Source organism: Pyxicephalus adspersus, chromosome 3, assembly GCF_032062135.1.
Source record: "Pyxicephalus adspersus chromosome 3, UCB_Pads_2.0, whole genome shotgun sequence".
Taxonomy (NCBI): domain Eukaryota; kingdom Metazoa; phylum Chordata; class Amphibia; order Anura; family Pyxicephalidae; genus Pyxicephalus; species Pyxicephalus adspersus.
In genome coordinates this window covers 144,800,314-144,809,108 of record NC_092860.1, presented here as the reverse complement: position 1 = coordinate 144,809,108, position 8,795 = coordinate 144,800,314, and the positions used below count along the sequence as shown (strand labels likewise).

The window sequence follows — 8,795 nt, the reverse complement described above, 5'->3', positions numbered from 1 at the left end:
ACTTGATTGCCAGCCAAATACTCCTGTGGGTATGGATGGTGCAGCCCTACATCAGGAGGCATTATGCATTGCTATTAAAGTTAACATTGCACTTACAGAGACCCATTGGAGAATCCTACCCTTTGACTTGCCAGTCTGAACATATTTACAAGTTATAATGCGTTATACAATGCAGATCTCACAATCTATACATATAAAAACATATATATATATATATATATATATATATATATATATACTTTCCGACCACTGTTTAAGTTTCCTTTAACATCAAACATTAGTTCTTTAATGATACATGCATATCTCTAGACATGTAGCTGAAATTTGAGTGAAGAGGTTAACACATAAAAGTTGTAATTTCAATACATTTTTTAAAATAACATTTATGGCATTTATAGATTCAATCAGAAATCTAAATCTTGAGAGGTTGCTTGTTCATATAACAGACAAACTTAGGAAAGTATACATGGCAATGTCCTATAATAGCTTGTTCATTTCCAGTGATGCACACCTTTTTTAAGGAAAAACTGTAAACTGTAAAATCCCATCGTACACACACACCACACTACAGTCTCATCAAAATTGTGAAAATAAAATGAGCAGGGATTGACAAGGTGAACACAACCATTTATAGTTCTGATTACCTGCAAAGGAAATTTATCAAAATCATCTAACATTCCCAGAGCAACAAATATGCCCATTAAGTAAATTAAAATTTTTTTTCTTACTGTTCAGATGGTTTTTAATCACTGTTTCACAAATTAGGTCTTTGTTTGAGTGCCATCCTACCGATAATAACTTCTGTTTTTAAAACAAAAGAAAACTTGACTTTCAATGTTACAAATGCTCCAGCTAAACGGACACTAAAGATGATCAATGATTTTTTGAAAGCCTTACAATTCATCCATTTTTTAAACACTCACACTAATCACTACTGAGCAGGTTGTGAAATACACGGACATAAAGATAAATACAATCTTTTGGTAAATTTTGTTTTTATTTTGCAATACATTTTGAGCTTTTTGGACAGTTCTGTTCTAAATTATAGACTTGGTTACATTGGAAGGTTTGGTAGACTAACCAGACAAATAGAGAAGTTGAAGCAAAGGGCACAGAAGCCTTTGGAGGTGACTCATATACACTATCCTTGGCTAGCCATAGATACAGTGATACGAACAGAAAATGTACATTTTAGGGCAAATACTGTACCTGAAAATGTTGTACTTTACATGTTTTAAGCTTAGCTTTTTACTTGGAAATTTGTTTTGCAAACATATTGTAGCAGATATTTAGAAAATTGATGGCCAGCTTCTGAAGGGTTAGCATCAAAGAGGAGATAAAAACTCACTAGTGTGTTAAGGCTTCACTACAACAACTGACAACAACTGAGATAACTGACGAGTCCTTTGTTCACATGCATTTTCTGTACATCAGTTTTGACATTCTGTGATGTTATACTATATTTTACATGTCTGCTGTATTTTATTTTTAGAGAAGTGGTGTGAAAATGATGACATCTAGGAAATTCTTAATACTTTTCCTGCTTATGTGCTCTCCAGGTATGTCATCCCCCAAATATACCTAATACAATTCAGAAAGGAGTGTAAAAGTCAGACAACTGAACAACTATTGAGACTGTTGAGCATGCAATCATGCTAATTTAAGAACACAACAAAATTAAAAAACAATAAAATTCAATACATTCCTATTTTTATCTATTATGTGAGGCTTTAAGATCCTTTTCAGATTTTACTCTGTCTCTACTATTTGTTGTAAAACCTGGTGTTTACAAAGTAACTTAACTTGAAATTTACAAACTCATATTATTAAGTCAGATACTAGACTATATCTTCTTCCTGTTGCACCACTCAAAAAAAAAGTCTCGGAAAAGGGATGGGTACTCTGATCTTATAGCTTGAAGTGGCAATCTACTTAGAATCCACTTAATATTTGGATGAAGCCTTAATGAGGACAGATCTTGCAGCCATGTCTCCATGGGTATAACCCCACCCATGACCAGCATGATTTTGGTTTTTGCTAGTGCCCTAGGAGGATAGACATCTCAGCAACACAACCTCCCTATGACTTCAGGATAAGTCACAGAAACGTAGAACATAAAGAGAGAACAAATAAAGGAAGACCAATTTTTAAAGCTACACATCCTCCACCTTCAGTTTAGGTCTAAAAAGCTAGATCATTATGTGAAAAAGTTCAGACCTGAATACGTTAATAAATATATTAGTGTCTGTGTAATACAACAACTAGCCTTTCATAACTTTGTTCTTCATTTACCAAAGCATCACTAAGATGGTGATATGGATTAAAAGCTTGAGTGTAGAGGCCACAATTCCCAAAAATATTATTGGGTCCAGGGGATACTGGCTTCCTCAGAAATGTTCATGGAGGTGGATCATTTTGAAGCCCCATCATGCTGAGTGGGTTGCCTAATATCTAAGAACTCAATCTAATGTTATAAAGCCTAGGAGGATAGTCACCATTTAAGGATTCCCTCTGTTTTAATTGTTAGTAGTTTGTAAATGTTTATCACACATTTTCCTGTCCCTGCCTTTGGTGGTGCTTAAGGGGTCAGGGATCCAATATCATTGCCCTGGGTATGATGTCCTCCATATGAGTTTTGCACACTTACTAGATAGGTTGGCCAAGGAAGAAAACAATGAGAAACAGAGGCTTAGTGTCCTTCACTGAGCATTTGTGTTACTTACCAGTATTGTAGTCACATCCACATCATGCGTGGTCTGTATGCAGTGCTTATCATGGCAGTGATGGCCACCAAAAGTGTGAATTCCTTCTTGAAAGTGTTTGCCCATTCATGGCAGTCATCATAGCTGCCTCTTCAGCCCTTTCTGCATTGTTTTTCTTGTGTAACCCAGGAGTTTATAGCTTAGATCAGTGAAATCCAACTTGATGTGCTTGGTGGGCCCCAAAATTTGGACTTGAATGGTGGAATATTATTCCTAGGAAAAAAAAACAAAAACATCAGATATCCCTTCCACCTTTTTTTGTGAATTTGGTATACTATCTGTCATTTCTCACAAAGTAACCACCATATCAACGAGGGATGATTCTACTTTTAAGGGCTCCATGGATTTCAGACTGTTTTCAGGATTTCTTTTACACTCCCACTCTGGGTTCTGGTTGTAGCCTTACTATCAAAGATGCTTTCTGACTGGTCAAAGCTCTTTAAGTGAGATTGGACTAACAAAAGGGGATCACATGACAATAAAATTGCGCTTCCGTCTAAATTTGAAATAGACCATGTTGTGACCCTTTAGCCCTTTCTAGGTTCATGATCATTCACCATATTATGAACCTCATTACATTAAATGTCATAATACTAGCTCACAAATTCAAAATTTAATACTAGTGGTCAGTCATTATTCCCCTCACTAGGGAGATTTTTGGCTTTATCAGACATCAAAAATACCACTAACATTGGAAGTGCTTGGGACTTGTCCTGCAAACACACCAAACCTAAGTCTTTCTTTTGCAGGAATATCTTCAGTCATAGGTTTATTTACTCCAGTTTCCTGAACGTACTGACATGACATGTGGTCTTATGAACCTATAACTCTAACCACAAGTTCCTTTCAATACTCTGGAGTAACTGGACAACAAGTACCAGCTTGTTGACCTGGCAAGTAGTCCATTTGGGACTTGATCAGAGTTTACCAGCAGGAGTCTCTTGTATATTTTCAGTTTCAGTTGCTACTGTTACCAATAAAACTCTTTTTGTATTCCTCCTGCCATCTTGTTGTGAAGTGAATGCTTTCTTATTTCCTTATGAAACAGATATAACACAATCTCGTTGTAGTTGACAGTATAACTGTTGCGTTAAAAATTGTGTGTCTCTCAGTGGACCCTAAGAAAAAATATTTAAAGTAATATTATATATTAAAGTAAATACTTTTTCTCTCATTTTTTAGGATTCTGCAACCCACTTTTGGATATCCCGATTCTGAAAGGTCTAACTTCTCTTTCACTTATGGATCGTCTAGCTATAAAATTTCTCATGATGCGGTGTAACGCTGCAAACAAAAAAATTACAATCCAAAACATTATCTTTTCCAATTTATGCAAAATACTCAAAGGAGTACCAGACCTTAAAACATCAGAACTAGGAATTGAAGAAATACCAGCTGTCAAACAATCTGGTATAGTAGGGGGCGTACTAAAACTCCTTACCTAGCTATTATATTCTTCCTGAATGCATGCTCCATTAATGCTTACAATGTATATATGACATAATGTTTTTCGGATAATGTTTAGTAACCCTGTCAGGTTTACTTGCTGCATTTGATGCTTTTGTGCTAAATCACACTCTTTATGTGCCCAAGTAACTGAAAAATAGGAAAAATGCAACATTTTGAATTGTTACCAAAACATAAATATAATAGAAGTTTTTATGGGGATACTTTCTACAGTGGCAACAGGTTTTCCCTCACTTTGCTCTGTATTTATAAATTCACCCATTTATTTGCATGTTTTTTTTTGTCATTCAAAACCCCAAGTTTTAATTTATAAAAAAAATTAGATTTATTGGTGTCCAGTTATCTAAATTGTACAGCAGTCACAATAGTAAATGCAAATTCTTCTCAATGTATCAAACGGAAAAACAGCTAGATTTTGGGGTAAATTGACGTGAAAATATTAAAGCACCCTTTGTAAAATTTCTTCTCATTTATGTCCCTATGGGACAGTAAAAGGAAAACCTGATAGAGCTCCCTTTAGATATACTTTAAACTTAAAAAGGTATAAAAAAACCAAAACACATTAAATATGTTTTCAAATGCAATCTCCTGAATCTTTCTTCATTTCAAATTTACACAACATAAAGAGAGTGGGGCTTATTGGTGGCAGCCTATCAGGGAGGGATGTATTGCATTGCATAGCAGTTCTGTGCCCAATGACCACATTGTTGCTTTATTTGTGTGCTATTTCTTCTTCTTTTTATGTACTGCAAGGTAATGCTATAATATAAATGTTGAAAAACACCCTCTAAATATTATTCAATAAAACATAACCACTTACATGAAACGGTCAGATTTGGTGAGATGATTACCTTTGCTGTAAATGTAGATCATTTTGTTCTGTTCTTTAACCACCAAATAATGCTGATATTTATTTAAATTCATGGAGCTATGGCTGTCAGCTTCCCAAGGTGTTGTGTAACATAGGTTTACCACTAAAATTGATGAGGTTTGGAGCACCTGTTTAGGGAAAAAGGAATTTAGTTATTCCATGTCCTCCACCCACCCATCAAATTTACATATATGTTTGCTTTATTCATGCCAACACTTTGACAATGTACATGTTGGTAAGGACTTCCACGGATCATGAGAACATATCATGACAAAAAGTTTACATCACACAATTTCCCAACATGCATAACATCCTACATCTTGACCACAGTTAAACAAACCATACATCATCATCTCATACTCCATCTTATCCATACCAGTCAAACCCTTCACCAAACTTCACTAAACTATTCCCTAACCAAGGGGTCTGCAACCTGCGGCTCCGGAGCCGCATGTGGCTCTTCAGCCTCCTTTTTGTGGCTCCCTTCGGCTGCCGCGGGGAGATCTCTGAATGGGGGATCCCCTTCCTCCCAAGACACTGCGGAGGAGGGGGATTCCCTATCCGGTGTTCTAATGAAAAAAATCTACCAGTGAAATAAATCTACCACGGGGCGTGTACAAATGGGTGTGTACAATGACATCCCCCTCCTTTGAACCCCAATTCCTCTGGAATGGGGGGATGTACAAAACCAAAAATGTAGGTGCAAGTGGGGGACACCTGTGACTAACACCCCCTAAAATTTAATTGTTAGGCTATCATCAGAACATAAAGAACTCTGCCCATCCAAAAAATCTACCGTTACACATTGCTGGAAGCACCTGAACCCCAATTTCTCTGGAACAGGAAGGGGGTAAAGGTGAACAAAATTAGAGGTGCAAGTGGGGGACACCTGTGGCTAACACCCCCTACAATTGAATCGCTAAGGCATCGTCAGAAAATAAAGAACTCTGCCCATCAAAATAATCTACCCTGTTACACACTGCTGGAGCCTTCCAGCACCTGAACCCCAATTACTCAAGATTGGGGGGTACAGGTGAACAAAATTAAAGCTGCAAATGAGGGACACCTGTGGCTTACACCCCTTAAAATTTCATCGCTAAGGCATCGTCAGAACATAAAGAACTTTGCCCATCAAAAAAATCTACCCTGTTACGTTAGAAGCCTCCAGCTAATGTAACAGGATGATACGTTAGAAGCTGGAGGCTTCTAGGGGCATAGTTCAGTGTTTAATTTATTTCAAAGTAGGCCTACACATGCACACTTGTTGGAACAGGTAAAATTAAAAAAATATTAAAACTTTTAAAAGTTTATAAACTGTGTTATGTTTTGCGGCTCCAGACTATTTTTCTTTAGTGGAAGAGGAGGCAAAATGGCTCTTTTGATAGTAAAGGTTGCTGACCCCTGACCTAACCTATTACCAACTCATACATAAAATGAAAGGAACCACACTCTAACTACTCACATTCTTTTTATTGACAAACCTTACTGTCGACCAACCAACCATGTTTTGTAAAAATTGTACATATCTATTATGACATATTTTGCTTGACGCTGTGTCCTAAAATGTTTTACTCTTAACCCATAGAGCTATCTCTTATTCCCCTAAAGAAGCCTAAGCAGGCAAAATGCGGTGGGATCTTGATACTAATATTTTCTCACATCCAATAGTATTATGGGTCCTATATGGCACTAATAAACTGTCAAATTTAATTGGAAGGGTTTTTTTTAGTTCTTAATTGCACTTTCTTTGTACATGGTGATTAATTATTGCTTGATTTTTATTTAAACATTTTTGCTTTAATACATGTTTGCCAAAAAAGCCCTCTTCTTATTGTTTGAATATCAACCAACATCATCTATTTCACTAGTTGACAAACATTTATTCCCAACCATCTAAGTTACATCTTTCTGTTGATTCACCAATAAATTATTATAAACAACCTCCCTCCCACATCATTTTGTTTTGTATTTTTCTCCCCAACCTTTAAAAGCTCACCGCTGAATTTACCAGCTCCGGACCGCGCATGCGCAGGAAGCCTTGTGTCACTCAAAGGGGAAAAAACTTCCCTGTAGTGATGTCATGATGCCAGGACCAGCCCACTCTCTTGTGTCAAGAGACACAACCCACCCTCCACTTGGATGTGTACAGGTGACATGGTCCCCGGTTTCTGGAGTGCATTTTATAGAATTCATGTATCAAAATTAGGATCAAATAATTCAATCTCTCCTTGATCATATCCAATTGAATGATATCCCATTTGGTAGAAGACCTGTTTTATGAGATAAAACGTTTGCTTTAGAAGAGTGCCCTAAAATAACCCACTCTTAGTTTGAATGCAAAATCCCCCTGGAGGAGTACAATGAGTTACCTAGCTGCATTGGCAGTACAGGCTGTCAACTGGCCCTTCCTCCTATTCAACATCTCAAGCAATGGTAACTCAAGAAGATGACATCCTGAGCCATGTGATTTAGCAGGGGTTTTAGCTAAATTTCATAATTCTGTTGGTGATGAACACACTTTTACAAAGCAATTATTTGTATTCAGGTTAACATGCCCATTCTAATGTACTCAAACACCCCTATGTTACATCTTCAGAAAGGCTAGAAACACACATTAGAGCCTGATTTATTAAAGCTCTCCAAGGCTGAAGAGGATACATTTTTATCAGTGAAGCAGTAAACCTGGAAAAGATTTGTTCAATGCCATTTGCTATTTACTAGTAAATATTATCAATCCTGGACCAGATCCATTAAAGGTAGCTGGATCACCCAGCTTCTCTGATAAAAGTGTATTCTCTCCAACCTTGGAGAGAAATTAATATAACCTTAAATAATTACCTCTTCTAGAAGAACAGTACCTGATTTATCCACAAAGTTTATTATCAAACTGTTCAGTATTTAATAGTAGAAAATTATGCAATGATTTGCAATTAATGTGATGCCTAATAAGGCTAGTGAACTTGTAGGCAGGATCACTAGCTTGCTTTCTGTCACATTGTTATAGTGGTTGCAGGGTTTTTGGTGGGAGCCCCTATAAGGCCCTAACAACAAACTCAATTCAATTTCAATTACCATTGGTGAGATGTACTGATTGCATTCAAAAGATCTGTTCACATTCATATTATGTTAATGGTATTGTTGATTTATTTTGATTACAATCCATAGGCCTACCTTTGGACTTCAGTATATGTGTCACGGTAGCTGCAAGGCTGGATGGTGGACCCTCTGTGTCACCAGCTCATTTGGTAAAGACGTTGCACAGGGCGCAGAGACTAAGCAGCTACCCTGTCTTCACCAGAGCCTCTAGAGGTGAGGGTGTTGCGCTGCAGGCAACTGCCAGGTTGCAGGCCCCTTGGAAGCAGAGGCAGGTGACTGCTGATGGCAGAAACAAGACGTGGTACCAGAACAAGAAGCAGAGAGTAGTCAGAGAAGCCATAGGTCAGGGCAGGCAGCGATCAAGAGTAGTCAACGTCAATACACAAATAGTCAGGAACGAGAGAAACTAACAACAGGAACCTGGAAGCAGAGCCAAAGGAACTCCTTGTTCAGGCAACTTCCTGTTGCCCTTCACTTCCTTTTAAGGGCAGGTCATGTGATGGATGGAGCCATGTGTCCTGCTGCATCCTATCCTACCACCAGGGGGGATACTGGAGACTAGAGGTTGGTGGTGTTCACATCTCCACCAGCAGGGGAAG

The 8,795-nt window shown here is 37.6% G+C and overlaps 1 long non-coding RNA gene across 1 annotated transcript; it reads left to right on the top strand.

Annotated features, from left to right (window-relative positions):
* Positions 1-1,295: 1,295 nt before the first annotated feature.
* On the top strand, positions 1,296-4,813 carry LOC140327839 (uncharacterized). The gene is made up of 2 exons (XR_011920147.1): positions 1,296-1,559; positions 3,945-4,813. It is a non-coding gene; the product is annotated as an uncharacterized lncRNA (long non-coding RNA).
* The last annotated feature ends 3,982 nt before the right edge of the window (positions 4,814-8,795 follow it).